The sequence below is a fragment of the Sceloporus occidentalis genome, unplaced genomic scaffold, assembly GCF_023333645.1.
Source record: "Sceloporus occidentalis isolate IW3139 unplaced genomic scaffold, rSceOcc1.0.p SCAF_82, whole genome shotgun sequence".
In the NCBI taxonomy this organism is placed as follows: Eukaryota; Metazoa; Chordata; class Lepidosauria; order Squamata; family Phrynosomatidae; genus Sceloporus; species Sceloporus occidentalis.
This window is the reverse complement of record NW_028317062.1, coordinates 2,294,474-2,310,025: the sequence shown is the minus strand read 5'-3', so window position 1 is coordinate 2,310,025 and position 15,552 is coordinate 2,294,474.

The following is a 15,552-nucleotide window of genomic DNA, read 5'->3' as shown; positions in this document are numbered from 1 at the left end:
AGAAAATGTACATTGAACACATAGGTCATGATTACAGTATTCTGCCTTAAACTCAGCGTTGCTGTCACTGTTGCTTCGGGCAGCGTATATTTGTAACACAGCAACACAGATGTGGTTTACTGAGGAAATTACAGGCAAATAAACTATAATTAGGAGATAGACATACATGGGAAATCTCCAGAATCGCTCTGGAAACTCCAGTAATTAGAAATAATTACCTGGTCTCCAGGCACAGAGGCATCTCATTTGTGCAACTTACATAACCCTCATCTTTCCACATACTGCCTATACTACCTAGTACACTTTCAACAGAGGAAACAGGGAAATAAATGACTAAGATAAAATCGCAAGCATTTAATGGAGGAAAGGCTAAGTGTGATTATACAATATAGTAACGTTATCTATAGCCAGAACTGGGAACTCCCAAGTCTGCAGGGGCAGAGGAAGGGTGAGGCGAGAGCGATACTCACCTCAGGGGCAGCTGCGGGGGGTGCTGCCGAACAGCAGCTGCAGCCTGCCGACTAGTTGGGAGATCACAATCTCCCTCTAGTTGGCTCAACATTAGGGAGCATGAGGTCTGTCACTTCAGACCTCGCTTTACTGCTCCCTAATCACTACGTGCCGGCAAAGTGATTGACTTTCTGGTATTTGACCTTTGGCTACCCTTTCTTGCATTCCTCTATTTGCCTTTCACCCCTATTTTGGAACTGTGACTTCGTTTGTGAACCTACGCTGCCGGCCTTTGACCTTGGAACTGTTTACTGGACTGCTGTACTGTTTAACCATTTGTTGGGACTGTGTGTTTAAATTACTGTGTTCATTAAAATCCTTTTTTCACCTGATCCTGCGCTACGCTCCGTCTCTAGTTCTGACAATATATGTGTGTGTGAAAGGGGAGTGTACATGTATATGTGTGTGTAAAGGCAGTGTATGTGTATATGTGTGTGCAAAGGCAGTGTGTGTGTGTTTATGGGCAGGTGTGTGTATATGTGTGTTTATGGGCAGGTGTGTGTATATATGTGTGTCTATGGGCAGGTGTGTGTAAAGGCAGTATGTAGGGGTCCTGGAAGGGAGGCTAACATTAGCCTTTGTTTAATTAAAAAAAATCTCTGCTGCTGTGGACTTCTCTTCCAATGATGCTCAGCCAGCATTATGGTGGACACCTGGCTGGCTGAGAATCATAGGAATTTTAGTTCACAGCTAGCATCTGCAGCTTTACTGTTGCTGCACTTCCCATGACGCTCAGCCAGCATCATGTAAGTAGTATGTCTGGCTGAGCCTCATGAGAATTCAATTCAACGTGTTGGTTATTTTTTTATATGCATGACTGTGCTGAAAAAAACGAAGCGTGTTTTAAGTGGCGATGCAAGCGCGGCATTGTAAAGTGCAATTGCTTGTATTGGTGAGTTCCGTGAGATTTAAAAAAATTTTTTTTTTTAAAGTGTCCCTCTTTCACATTTTGAAATGTTGGGAGGTATGTATGTGTGTAAGGTTACATGAAGAACAGCAATGTAAAGAAGTGTCCTACAGGTGGCCCACAAATAGTTTGTTTAGGGTGACAACTGCAAGGATCCAGCAGGGTGTTCCTTGCTGGATAGAACATCATTGAAAATTCTTAGATTAATATTGTTATATACATAATATACAGTTTGAGCTGCAGCAGCTTGGGTGCAGTCATCTGAGAAAGAAGTTCATGCCAGCATTCTCAGCAGTATGCCTTAATCTGTCAGTCATTCTTCTGTTTCTTCTCATTCCGCTTGCATTAACCTTTACTTCTGGATCATTTATAAATGAATAAAATTGTGCAATGGAAAAAACACAATGCAATTTACTGTATCTCCAAGGCAAGCCAGGAGTTATCATAAAGGGCATGTGCTCACCAAATACATCTCCCTGCAGGGAACCCAGGGTGCAAAGTGTTCCTTTAATTAATTAATTTCAATAGGAGCACTTTCCTGCCACTGCTTCAAGCAGCCAATCAGTGCCACGAACAGCTGGAGTTAGTAGGGCAGCTTTTTGCAGGAGGTCAGGTAAGGCCTCTTTTCCCTTTTTGTAGGGAAATGAACCATCAGATATTTTATATTTCAGTATTTTACATCAACATAAAATTGAGTCAGAGCCATTTTGTTTTTTTACAACCATATGAATGATTTTTTTTCTTTGCTTGTTCTCTCTATAATTGAGAACAAAGAAGCTTTTATGAATATAGCTTCTGCAAATATTTACTAATTAGTGTATTTTCTATGGGATATTTCAGGAGAATTGTAATGGTGGATACATTGCAAGACCACCATAACTGATTTACTACCTAGAGATATGTGTGATCAAAGACAAATTCCAGATGTATATGTAATTGTCTTAAAGTTATTTCTTAGACCAGAGCGCCTCAGAGGTAAATGATGGAAATACAATGGTGCAAATATGCTAAGAAGTCCAAACTATAATGAGTAAAATCCACAATTATGAGACTGCAGTTCATAACCCGTAATAATGACAATGATGTAAAAGGTATTTTTACCTATAACTGAAGTTTGACAATATTTGCATCTATTAGAAATTTCACTAATAGGGATATAGTGATCTTTTTTTTCTGTTATTATTTTGGGGGGGTTTTATTTTTGGTTGCTGAGTGGATTGGAAATGAATTGGTTTGATGTTAACAAATGCCGTTCATATAAAGTGATATAAGTTGATCAAGCTGAAATGTTTATGCAATGTGCTTGTTCACCTGTTGCATTTTGTATGTGTTAGACTCATAAGACAATGATTCATATCTGATAACTAATCAATACACTGTATTTTTGACTTGACTCATTTTGACATGCTAAGATAATTTTTGTGTTTTTACAATAAATAATATTTTGATTAACTATCGTGATTGTATAATATCTAATTTTGAATTATATTTTTTGGCGCGATCTGAAAGGATTTAGGATCAGCGATAAAATATAGGGTCTCTCTTTATATTAATATTGTGGATGTGGTCCTACAATAATTAATAGCATCAGCATTTTGTGTATGTGATAGAATACTGGTTTTGCCTATTTTATCTCATTCATATCCCTAACAGAACATTCAAGTACACAGCTTTAAACTGAATCAGTCTTTTGAGTCTGTGGTCTGGCTTTGTCCACACACCCGTAATATAGTAATCCAAAATCCACTCTGCCAAACTCATTGTTCACTGGCTGGTCCTTTTCAGTACATATAATATTGAATTATGGCTGAAATACCAAATTTCCCTCCAATCCTGTGGCTCTATATGTGCACATATATCCATACTATTTTATGTATTTTTTTAGGATTTCTGGCACAAACAATGCTCTTCTTTTTTTCATGATTATGTATATTGAGGTTATCAACTAACAACCCCAGTGAAATTCCCTGTAATTTACTTGTGATTTATAAATAAAATGTAGTAATAGTAATATTAATAATAATGCGTTCCTCTGCATTGAAGAAATCTCACCAGTTAGCCTGGCAGGAAAAACTTTTCCAGCATAGCTCATACTTTAATAAAGTATACCTGAACTGAAGACGCAAAAATAAATACCAACGAAATCCCTATTTGAACTTTGAATAGTGCCAGTAACATAACCACTCTAGAGTTACTGAAGTTGTGGTAAAAAATATAATTAAGTATAAAGTTTATTATATTGATCAATGTTTCCATCTTTTTCAAAAATAGTTATTTTGTTGCAACCCACACAGTCCCTGTGGCAATCCAATGCAATGTACAGTACTAAGGCCCGTATCCTTCAAGTTTAGATTCTACCATTGTGTAATGCAACACCCGCTGTTGTGTTCTTTTACTCTGTCTTTACGGCTTTGCCTAAGTGCGTTTTGCCGGGAGAGAGAGAAAAAAAACAACACATTATTATGGCAAAGAAAAGCGCTTATTGCTGTGGATAATTATTTTGGTCCTGCACAGTAGTTAATCACTTTATCCACTTGAGCTATACATTCTTAGAAGGGTAGCTTCATTTCACCTGCCAGATTTATGTGGGGGAAAAAACAGAAAACCAGAGTGTTCTGTACAGTAAATTATAGAGGAATTAATGTGATGAACGATATACATTTAAAATGCATTTCAGCGTGTAAAAAAAATCTTGCTTGCTCTTAGAGTACTTGAAACTAGACTTGTGCATTTGTATTCGGGCGAACATGAAAACGAACATGAAGGGTGCATTTTGTTGTTCAGCCTGAATACCAAACATACGAACATGGCGGTGGCAAAACGTATACGAAGACGAAGACACACAACAAGAATAATCTTCGTGTTTGTTTACTAATCTCCCAGGTCCCTTCCCCATCTAGCCTACCTCATATACGCAGCATCGCAGGGGTTAACGGGAGCGGAAATCCGTAGGTTCGCCATCAGGAGTTAAAGGGCATTGCGAACGACTCTATTGGTTACTATAGACTCACTCGCACAGCCCTTTAACTTCTGACAGCAGAACTTTGGGAGTTAAAGGTCTATACAAGCAATTGGATCTCCCCCAGGCCAAGTTGCGGCACCAGGATTTTAAAAGTCTGTACGAGCGACTCTATTGGTCGCCGGCAGGGGACTCGTCTGCCATCAACCAATAGAGTCGCTCGTACAGACAAGTCCCATGTCAGGAGTTAAAGGGCCATGCAACCGACTCTATTGGTCGCCTTCAGGGGGCTCGTCTGCCATCAACCAATGAAGCACAGATGCACTTGATTGGTTGATGGCAGAGGAGGCCCCTGCCGGTGACCAATAGAGTTGCTCGTACAGACATTTAAAATCCTGGAGCCAAAGCTGCTGTGTAGTGCTTACCGTGTTAACCCATTCTACAAAAAAGAACTTGAAACATTCTTACTGAATGGACTATTCTCTTGTTTTCCATCATCAAACTTTGAAACAAAGTTTTATGACTCCCATTGTCACTCTGGGGAGTTGAAGTCATGATTTCATACATCCAGGCCCGGACTGGGACAAAAAATAGGCCCGGGCATTTAAGCCCGAGCAGCCCATATTTATTTATTTCTTTATTGTTAAAGCCCACCCTTCATGTACCATCTTTGCATTTACTCATTCACACAAATCATTAACAAATTCATTAATGCAGTCTCACAAATCATTCAAGCAATTCATCCACACATGAATTCATTAATTGTCATACGCATTCACACAATTCATCCACACATTTATTCATTCATTCTCATACGCATTCACACTACCCCCTCTCCCCATCTTATCTGCCCCTTCTCACTATGTTCCCCCTTTTCACTATGTACCCCCTCTCACTATCTATCCCCTCTCCCCATTTCTCACTATCTAACCCCCCTCTGCCCCTTCTCACTGCACCCCCCTCCCTCACCCTACTTACCTTGTTGCCGGAGCAAGCAGCAACTGCAGCCGGGGCCGCGGCAGGACCGGACTCACTGGGCCTATGCGGCCTCTACGGCCGCATTAACGCAGGGCATAAGGGGCACCTGCACACCCGTAAGGCCGGCCCTGGTGGGGGCTTCCCGACCCCTTAGAGTGGCGGACCCAGTCACAGTTGCGGCGGGCTTAAGGGGCAGGTGCCCCTATGCCCTGCGTTAATGCGGCCGTAGAGGCCGCATAGGCCCAGTCAGTTTGGTCCTGACTGGGCCTATTTTAAGGTAGGGGCCTGGAGCTGCAGCTCCATCAGCCCCTAAATCATACATCCCATCAGTTCCATCACAGCTTTTATGGGACAGTAAATTTTTTGGCCCACTGTCTCACTTTTGTGACTTCTAAGGACACAGGACTCAAGATAACTACGTATATTTCTCAACATGTTATAAAAATGAAATATTGACTTTTATATGTAACTACTGATATCAGGCATTTAATATGTGGCTGGTGAGTTTGCATTATAATAAACTACTTTATATTGTGAGTAGTTTCAAGACTGGGAAATTGATCCAAAGCATATTGTGCCAACTCATTTATTTTTTTGCACGTCCGAAAATGTAATGATAGGAAGAGATGTGGTTTCAGAAGAGTATGTTTTGCAGAATAAATTGAGCAAATTTGAAACAAAACCCCTGGTGAGTGGAATGAAACAAGAACTTGGGTGAATAAATTCAGCAACTCAGAGTTCAGCCAGGAGACTCATTATGTCATATATCTGTACAAATAAAATGAGATTTTCAAGCAAGCCGGTTTGGTGTTGACCCTGCTTTTTTTTTTTTTAAAGTTATTATATTTCTAGTAGGCAATCCCTTGTTCATAGCCACAGTCAATGAAGGTGGCCATCAGCACACACTCATGACTTTGATAGGAGTCTATCTTTACATAGCCTGATTCCAGATCCAAATGGTAAAAAAAAAATTTTTTTATATTGACATGGTGCTGTGTCAATATTCAGGGGGATACCAAGTCATTAGTTAAAGTGGATCTTAAACTTTCCCACTTATAATACTTTTTTTGCGGTTCAATACACTAAATAAATCAATGTAATCTCCATACCTGGGAACTTCCAAGGACAGGCTAACTGGATCTCCCTCTTATGGAGTGGCTTCATGGGGGCACAAGATTTGTATGATTATTTAAACTTAGTAAAAGTGTAGTTAAAACATTGATCACACTATTTATTCCGCCAGACATATCTGTCATTTTAGTCTTTCCTGAAGGTTATATCATATAAAGCACGTGCCTTTGTCTGCATTTGTGTCACATGGCAATCAAGGGTTCCAGCAAAGCAAAATGTTATAGGATTAAATAATTATTTCTGGTAAAAGTTTGAGCACTCAACAGGACCAGGAATTATGTTTGTAATAATGGAATTAGTCATAAAAGTGTTAAAGGTCTATCAGAATAAGTTCCTCATAATCCTCAAGGAAAAATTGTCTAAAAATTCACATACACGGTGAATAATTAATAATAACTAATAAAGAGTTGGCTGTGTGGGAATCTATTATTTTGCCTATGTACAGAACAGTCTAATAGGACAAATGTACTACTGCAAATTAAGAAGATACATTTCATTTCCGTTATGACTTAAGAAATGTAATCATTGCATCAAGTTCATAAGATGTTTAAAAGTATACCAAGTGTAGGAGTCAACCTAAGGTTAGTGGTAATCAGGGTGTCCCTCCCCATAAGTAACATATGCTAACACGCAAACTTGCTTTACACTACATTTAACACACACTCATAATAGTACCATAAACTTACACATACATTCACACACACTTTCCCTCTCCCAAGAGCCATTAACCCTAGGCTTACCCCTGACATCATATTTTGACATACTCACACTTAACACTATACACTAACACATAGTGATAGCATACACTCACACATGTGCTAACAACATATTCTGCCACAAACACATAGTGACACTATATGCTCACACACATGCCAACACTACACACTTACACTAATGTACACACTCTAATACCATAAGCGTACACTAACACACACTTACAAAAACACTCTACCACCATACACTTATACTCTCCACCTCTTCCCTGCCTTTCTCCAACTGTCACACACACACACACACATACACACCTAATAGTGTTCAATATAATTTTAGACCAAATTCAAGCTGTACTTGGCTGTCCCAATTTAATTTTTTCTCTCCAAAATATTAGCACATTGAAAAGTTTATTTCTACAGAAGTGAGTTTAACAAATGACCTAACAAAAGGGCACCTTCAAAGGAAATGCTCAGAGTGCTGCACTAAAGGCTTTTCTTTTCTGTTCCAACTTAAAAGACGGATTAGCAAACATTTAGGAGCTATTCTATAAAGGCACAGCAAGATGCTAAGTAGTTTGTCAAAGTAAATATATGGTTTGGCTAATGACTGTGAGCAGCAGACACATCGACAGGGCTCCTGTTTGTAAGTAGGATTGTTCTAGCTCTGGGGAGAGAAACATAATTATCCCCTGAAAATAAATTTAGATATAGTACAATGATATCCAAAAAAGGCACTCTAATAGCATATGAAGAAGGAACATTCTGATAATTACAGTAATTATATTGGGTATTCTCCACAAGACTACGATAGGCGCTCAAAACTGCTAGGAAAGGGAAAAAAAAACAAAAAAAAAACAAGGATTGTCCCAATAGTTTATTTTCTTCAATACCAAATAATCCAAATGTGTATATTTGCAACATTAAGTAGAATTAATAACTGTTTAAAATATTATGATATAGTCACTATTAATAGAACAAATGTTTGAACCAGATGAGAGCCATGCAGAATTTCTTTGAGAAAAAAAAGCTAATTTGGGTTGGTGTTATTAATTTCAAGCCTAGACAATTTTGACTGTTTATTGACTATTTCACAGCGCTATTCATCGGGGGTTCCTAAGAGAAAATAGGCAAGGAGAACTCCTACCCTTTTTATTACTATCTTAAAATGAAAAATATTGTATTGTTACAATACAATCTACTAGACATACACCCCGACACCTTATCATGCTGCTTGTGGCAAACAATCCAACGGCTCAGCCTCGTTCACCTAACCGGACGTATAAAAAAAAAAAAAATCTATGGAGGAATGGACTTTAACAGATATTTGTTACTGTATATAACGCACTGTGTTTTATGCTCAAAGAAAAATATTTTATTTTTTTCCCATGGGATTTTCCCATTAATGGTTCTGGTGTAATTGTTATTATGAGGAAGTTGAGGGTGAAAAACTATCAATGTTATTATATTTTCAGTCAAGGAATAAGTAATTCATCAGTTTTTAAACAGAAATTAAAGCTCTGATATCAGGAGAAATAGAAGCACATAGCAATGTGAACAATATAATATTGTAATAGATCTCAAATGATTGTATCACACATAATATTATGAAAATATGGTGAATTAAGGTTGTTGCGATAGGCTAGAGACAAAGACTGAAAATCAGATAACGACATGCGAAAGGGAATACATTAATCCTTCATTTAGCAGAACATAATTTGTTGTCTGCCAGTGGGTAAAGGAGGTAGAACCAGCAAAACAAACTTTGTTAAAAAGAGATTCATTTTCGCACATCTGACAATCTATTAAAGGCATGTACTACCATTGAGTTATGCCAGCAATGATTGGGTTAACGGGTTTGGGACAACACATAACAATATTAAACCAGTGGTTTGAAAATATGAAGCTACCACAGAAGCCTATTTTGCTTAGGGAAATGACTGTTTGGAAGTTAATTGAGTTCTGGAGATAAGGACTGCCTGCTGCATGACTAACAGGGTAACTGTGCCAGACTGCGGAGGACTTGCAATGTGATGATACATACAGCAAGGCCGCTGTGGGAAGACACAAGGAATACACTATGAACTCTTCTAGGGTAGTGCGGGGGTATTAGCCAATAAGGATGAAGCGATGTAGCATCCAGCTATTTATGCCATGTTTGGATGGTTTAACTTCTAGGTAATAACTACATTTTGTACAGCATCCATCTTTCCCTGTGACTAGTACCACATGTGTACAAGGAAGTTGGGCAAGCTGTCCAGGAATTACAAACCGTTCTCGTACAAGGCTGCTGCTGTGCTGCTGATATGAGGGATGCTTTCCCAGTTGTGAGCAGAGAGGATGGCTTGCACACCATGTCTATCCTGGCTGATTTGGGCAAGAGAGCAAAGTGAAAGCTGCAGTAGATGTTTATATGAGAACCAATATGTAGAATTCCACTCTTTTAAGTGAAATGTCACTTGTTGGGTTCGCAGGCTAGAACTACCATGGCACTAGCTTAGAAAAAGTGATCAATGAGACTAATTTTTCTCCAAAAAAAACGCTGTCCGTTTTTTGTAAAGCAGTATTAACTCCCTTTTTTATTATTACAAGTCCCAAAAATCATCCATGGCTCATTTCTGAAAACAGTGAGGAAGCTGCAGGCCACAAGAAACAAACAGGAGGGAAATAGAGGATGCATTAAGTACTGTGTATATATGCGTATATGCATTTTGTTATTATGCATGTGTATTAGACATGTGCAAATGGGCCGCAAAACGATTGTGACAAAGGTTTGATTTTGGTCCATTCGTCTTCAGACAACATATTCTGTTTCCTACCTATTCATTTTGGATGAAAATCAGAAACAAAATTTGTTGTCTGAAGCCCACATTTACTTTCTCGCACATTCATTTTCATTTCTATATTTTCTGCCACTTCAGCTACTGTGTCTCGCGGCTCTTCTTCTGTATCTCTTACATCCTCTTGTTCCCTTTTTGTCCTCTGTTCTATCTTCTCTTTTTTTCATTCTTCTCCACGGACGTAACCTCCCGGGGAACTTTCGCCAAAATGGTGAAGCTTCCAGTGAAATCCTCTCCCCTATGATACTCCAATTGGGGAAGAGGACATCAGCAGGAGCTCTGCCATTTTGGTGGAATTCACAAATGGAGGTGCTTCCGGTGATGTCCTCTACCCGTACCCTACAATCTTAGCCAGGGCCATCTTTATATATAAAGGGGCTTACGGCAAGACCCCAATCGCATTGGCCCTGAATGGAGGTAAAAGTCAGTGCAGCTACCAGCACAGATTTCTGCCTTATCATTTCTAGGGATTTACTTGCACTCTCCAACAGTAGGTAGTGTGTGAGACTCAAGGGAAGACATGTTAGGAGACCACTGTGCACATACTTCAACCTTATGACTATGAGATAGCTGAGGGAGGCCAATGGACAGCCCTGTAGTAAAGTGGTCCCTGCCCTTAGCTTTCACTCTACTGTTGTCTTTATTTACAACAGTGCCACTACTTGCTATTTAAATATTGTACGCTGCGTCTGGTTGATGAAGTTTCGGACAGTGTGTGTGTTTTGTCTTCTTACATCTTTATAGATGGCCCCTTATTATTTTATCATTTTCTTTATTCTCCTATTCCCGTTTCCATGTCTATTTTTAAAACAAAAAAAAAAGTAAATGAAACTCTAAACTACTAAACTAAATCAACAAACTAAATTAGTGAAATACAATTTCTAACCATTTCCTGGCCCTTATTACAGAATTTACAAAAACTACATGAAAACCTTATTTCTTCATTTATAGACTGGCCATGTATGAGCCCTTAAAAGGTATATGTAAAATGTATGTAAAATAGTTTTATTATCTATGTTACTTTGAAGATATTCGATATTCAGCTGGTTTTTTTCACTTCACTCATTTTAACAAAAATAAATTACTCTAAAGAGCAAAAATTACAACAAATATATAAAAATAATAAAATTTAAATATACGACAAACGGTTTTTTTTGGCCTTGATGGGTTATCTGGCTCCAGTCCCAGATTATATTTGAGTATTTACCCATAAAGGTTTTGAAATTAATGAAAACCACTTAAAAAGATTAATCCAAGTAGAACAGCTAAATGAAAAATTGTTCAGTTCTTGCTTTTAACCAAAGATATGACACATATGATTCTCAATAAATAATTTCAGCTGCAGAATTAAAGCAAACTAATATAGATATGTGTCTTCTGAGTTTTTTAGTTAGTTAGTCGATTACAATGATGATGCATTTTTCTTGATTAAGTGCTTTCAAAATTCAATTAACCATTTGGACATAACCATTGGTGCTATTTAAGTATCAATATATTTTTAAGTCAGTGTAAGTGTGTGTACGTAAATGTAGTGTATGATGTTTGCATGAGTAACTGGCGTTTTTTTGTGTATTGGGGTGTTAGCGTGTGGCGTTAGCATCAGTGAGTATGAGGGAAAAGAGAGTTTGTATGTGTTAGGTATGGCATTAGAGTGAATGTGGGGTTCTTAGGTATGGTATTAGAATCAGTGGCTGCCTACTAATGCATGGGTGTTAGAGCAACCAAGGAAACCATCTGTGGAGGGGCCATATTTCACTGCCCCATCCAGCTCTGAGGATGTCCTCATATATAACTTTTAGTTGCTACAAACAACAAATTCCTCGGCAGTAAAAATAAACTACTGCTGCTAAATGTGGCTGTTTGTAAAGTGGCAACTAAAAGTTATATATGCCCTGCTGTAGAACATATTCAATTATTAATTGTCTGCCTCAATCTTATGGCTGATCAGTATATATATATCTATCTATATGTACATATATCTATATCTATCTTTATGTACATATATCTACACAGATGAGCTACTGTAGCTCAAATTGCTGAAAAAGTTAATGCTGGTTGTGATGGAAAGGTGTCAGAACACACAGTGCATCACAGTTTTTTGCATATGGGGCTGCTCAGCCACAGACCAGTCAGGGTGCCAATGCTGACCCCTGTTCACTGCTGAAAGAACCTACAATGTACATGTGAGCATAATAACTGAACCACTGAGCAATGGAAGGAGGCAGAGGCAGTGTGATGCTTTGGGCAATGTTCTGCTGGGAAGCCTTGGGTCCTGCTATTCATGTGTTTGTTACTCTGACATGTACCACCTACTTAAGCATTGTTGTAGACCATGTTCACCCTTTCATGGACACAGTATTCCCTGATGTCATTGGGCTCTTTCAGCAGAATAATGCGCCCTGCCATAAAGCAAAAATGGTTCAGAAATGGTTTGAGGAACAAGGTGTTGACTTGGCCTCCAAATTCCCCAGATCTCAATCCAATCAAGCATCTGTGGGATGTGCTGGACAAACAAGTCCGACCCATGGAGAACCCACCTCGCAACTTACAGGACTGCTGCTAACTTGGTCTTGGTTCCAGATACCACAGCACACCTTCAGAGGTCTAGTGGAGTCTCGATGGGTCAGGGCTGTTTTGGCAGCAAAAGGGGGATCTACACAATATTAGGCAGGTGGTCATAATGTTATGGCTGATCGTGTGGGGGTTTTTTTAAGCTGGGAGGGAGGTGCCATTTGGTATAGGACCAGCCCTGGTTTAACAAAATGGGGATATGACTGTATTGAGATTTGAAGGATGCCTTAATATCATAATGTTATATCACTATTTAAAAAAAAAAAAAAAAATCTATTGTTAGTTTGAAAGCGAGAAATCACACCCTTAACATGACAGTTGTATTTACAAAACCTATAAAAAGGTGTCTTTGTTAAAACGTCATGCTTGCGATGAAAACTGTTAAGTCCTACAAGAAGGTGAAGGATTGGTAGCAGCCTTTCGACTGATGTTTGACAAGCATCTCATGATTAGGCAGTCACCCTGCAAACATACAATTACATAGTACTTAAGGTTTATAAAAAGAAGACACTGTAAAGTAGGTATATCTATGGCAGGTGCTGGGTCCTTGGCAATACCCCTGCAGCAAGCAATAAGATGGCATTTGGAATTCTTCATGGACCAGAGATATGCATGCATAAATCTTTTTATAGGTTTCTAATTTCATCTTCAATAAAAATACATCCAATTTTCTTGAACGTCACTGTTCTGCTCGAGAGCAACACTTCTGTAGGAAGTAAATTGAACATCTTAACTTTTAAATTCTTACTTATCAAACCATGTTTCTGTTGTGATGATGTCTTTTGTGGCCCATCTCATCGCTTTACCTACCTCCGTGTCATCCTTTGAAACTTATATAAGACGGTCCCGAGAGGGAGGGCACATGGAGACTTGTATCCATCAAATTCTCATTGAATTATGAAATTCATTTCATGGCCAAAACTATATTAAAATGTAAAAAGATACATTATAAGAGACAGTTTACTACTCTCTGAATAAGGAATAGCCAAACTAGTTTTATGTTGCCTATTTACTGCACGACTACTTTTCCACTTTCTGTGGGGGGTTTTCTGTTAGTTTGATTTGTGGTTAACGTTACTTTTAACTTGATATTTGGTTGATATTTTCGAATGCTTGGCATTAAAACAAAATGCCAGACCAGTTATTATTTCAGGCTGGAATACCAATTTATTTTACATTTACACTAACTTGACTAATATGGCTATCCAAGCTCCATTTTTTTTTTAAAATCTATCTTGCTATGGGAAAACTGAAGGGACGTTGAACCTCCTGCAACGGTGCCTATAGAGATACCAGCTGCATTTTACTGACAAGGACCAAGAACACACAAATATACGCAGCTGTTTTTTTTCCTTTCTAGACTGAGCTGGAATAATCGGATATATTTTTCCCCTGTAATGAAACAATATATTTGAGGTTCTCCCAGAGACTTATCATATGGCAAGTTCCTTCTGCAATGCCCCTTTAATGACAAATCATACCATTATTCACTATAGTATGACGCTCACTTTGAAACTTTGCACAAGAGTAATTTCTTATACATAACTCCAAATCAAACAAATTATTTCTTGTCAGAGAGCTGGTATATAAGTAGAACTGCTTTCAAACCAAAATAGTAGTAGAGATTAATACAATTAGTTAATTCAAGAACGAAAGGGATAGGATCCATAAAGTGTTTTTACAGCAGGTAAAAAGTAAGCAGAATAGTTGTGCCATATGGTTGTTATCCATTCCCCACACCTATACAAAATCAAGAAGGGCTACGTGGAGTCTGGTTCAGTCACCTTTCCGTTTACTGTCCTTAACATTAATAATTATAAAGGCATTTTCTCTTGTTTGTTACACTGCAGATACGAATAGGAAAGTGTTACCAAGATTTCACACCATAGAATGAATCTAAGATTTCATTTACCTTTCAATAGTATGGTATAAGATGTAAATTAGCCTAATTACCCATTAGTAAGCATAAAAGCAGAAATGTGTTACACACGCTAAAACAAAAGCATAACAAAACTTATGTGATTGCATTCCCTGCCTCGAGTAGGATTCTTTTACGGCATGTGCACATTAAATGAAATGCAACCAATAAGCGTTAGGTGTGATGCCAAGCAGGTACAGCTATAATTTGTATTTCTAACACTAAACCATCTTACTTTATTCGGAGAATAGACTACTGCTATAACATGTAACAGAGAAACAACCCTGCCCTTGTTGTTAATTCTCAATTTCACGGAGTTGGAGTACCTTCAAGACCTTTCATATTGATCAGGGAAAGACCTTGTTTGGCTTTACAATTTTACTTGGGGCTCTTAAGATTCATGGTAGGTTCACTTCTTTCAGGACATATGACATATGAGAATGTTTGTCCTTTGATCTGTAATGTTTTCCTTTAGTTCTAAATCCATAATATATGTTTTACCCATTCCTGTTTCCTAGTCCTCCAACCTCCATCGTTCTCCTCAAAGCTCATTAGGTAATTAAACAAGTAGTAGGATGTTAGTACATAGGCATGCTTGAAGCATGGTTAGAAAGAATCTTTACTTCCCTGTTGCTTCAAAGAGACAAGGGAGGTATCATTTTAACCAATCCATACTGCTGCTGCCTTCATTGGGACAAACAGCACACCATTTGTACAGCCCAAGTGCATGAGATGCGACCCACAGGCACCACAGTGCAACCTCCCTTCGCAAAAGTGTTCAGGCTTGAGCAAGGAGGAATTGGGGAGTATAGAATGTGAACTGATAATTTGTTTTTTACAGTCACTTAATATACTGTCTAAGCATAAACAAAGTAAATAAAATTGTAAAATAGCTTTAATAAAAAAAAAAAAAAACCTGACATTTACATGAGAAATGTGGGTGCAGACTGAGTACATCTGCTTTGAATTATGATGCATTCTGTAGGAAAATGCAATCTGGTCATGAAAGTTAAGTATGAGATTATTTT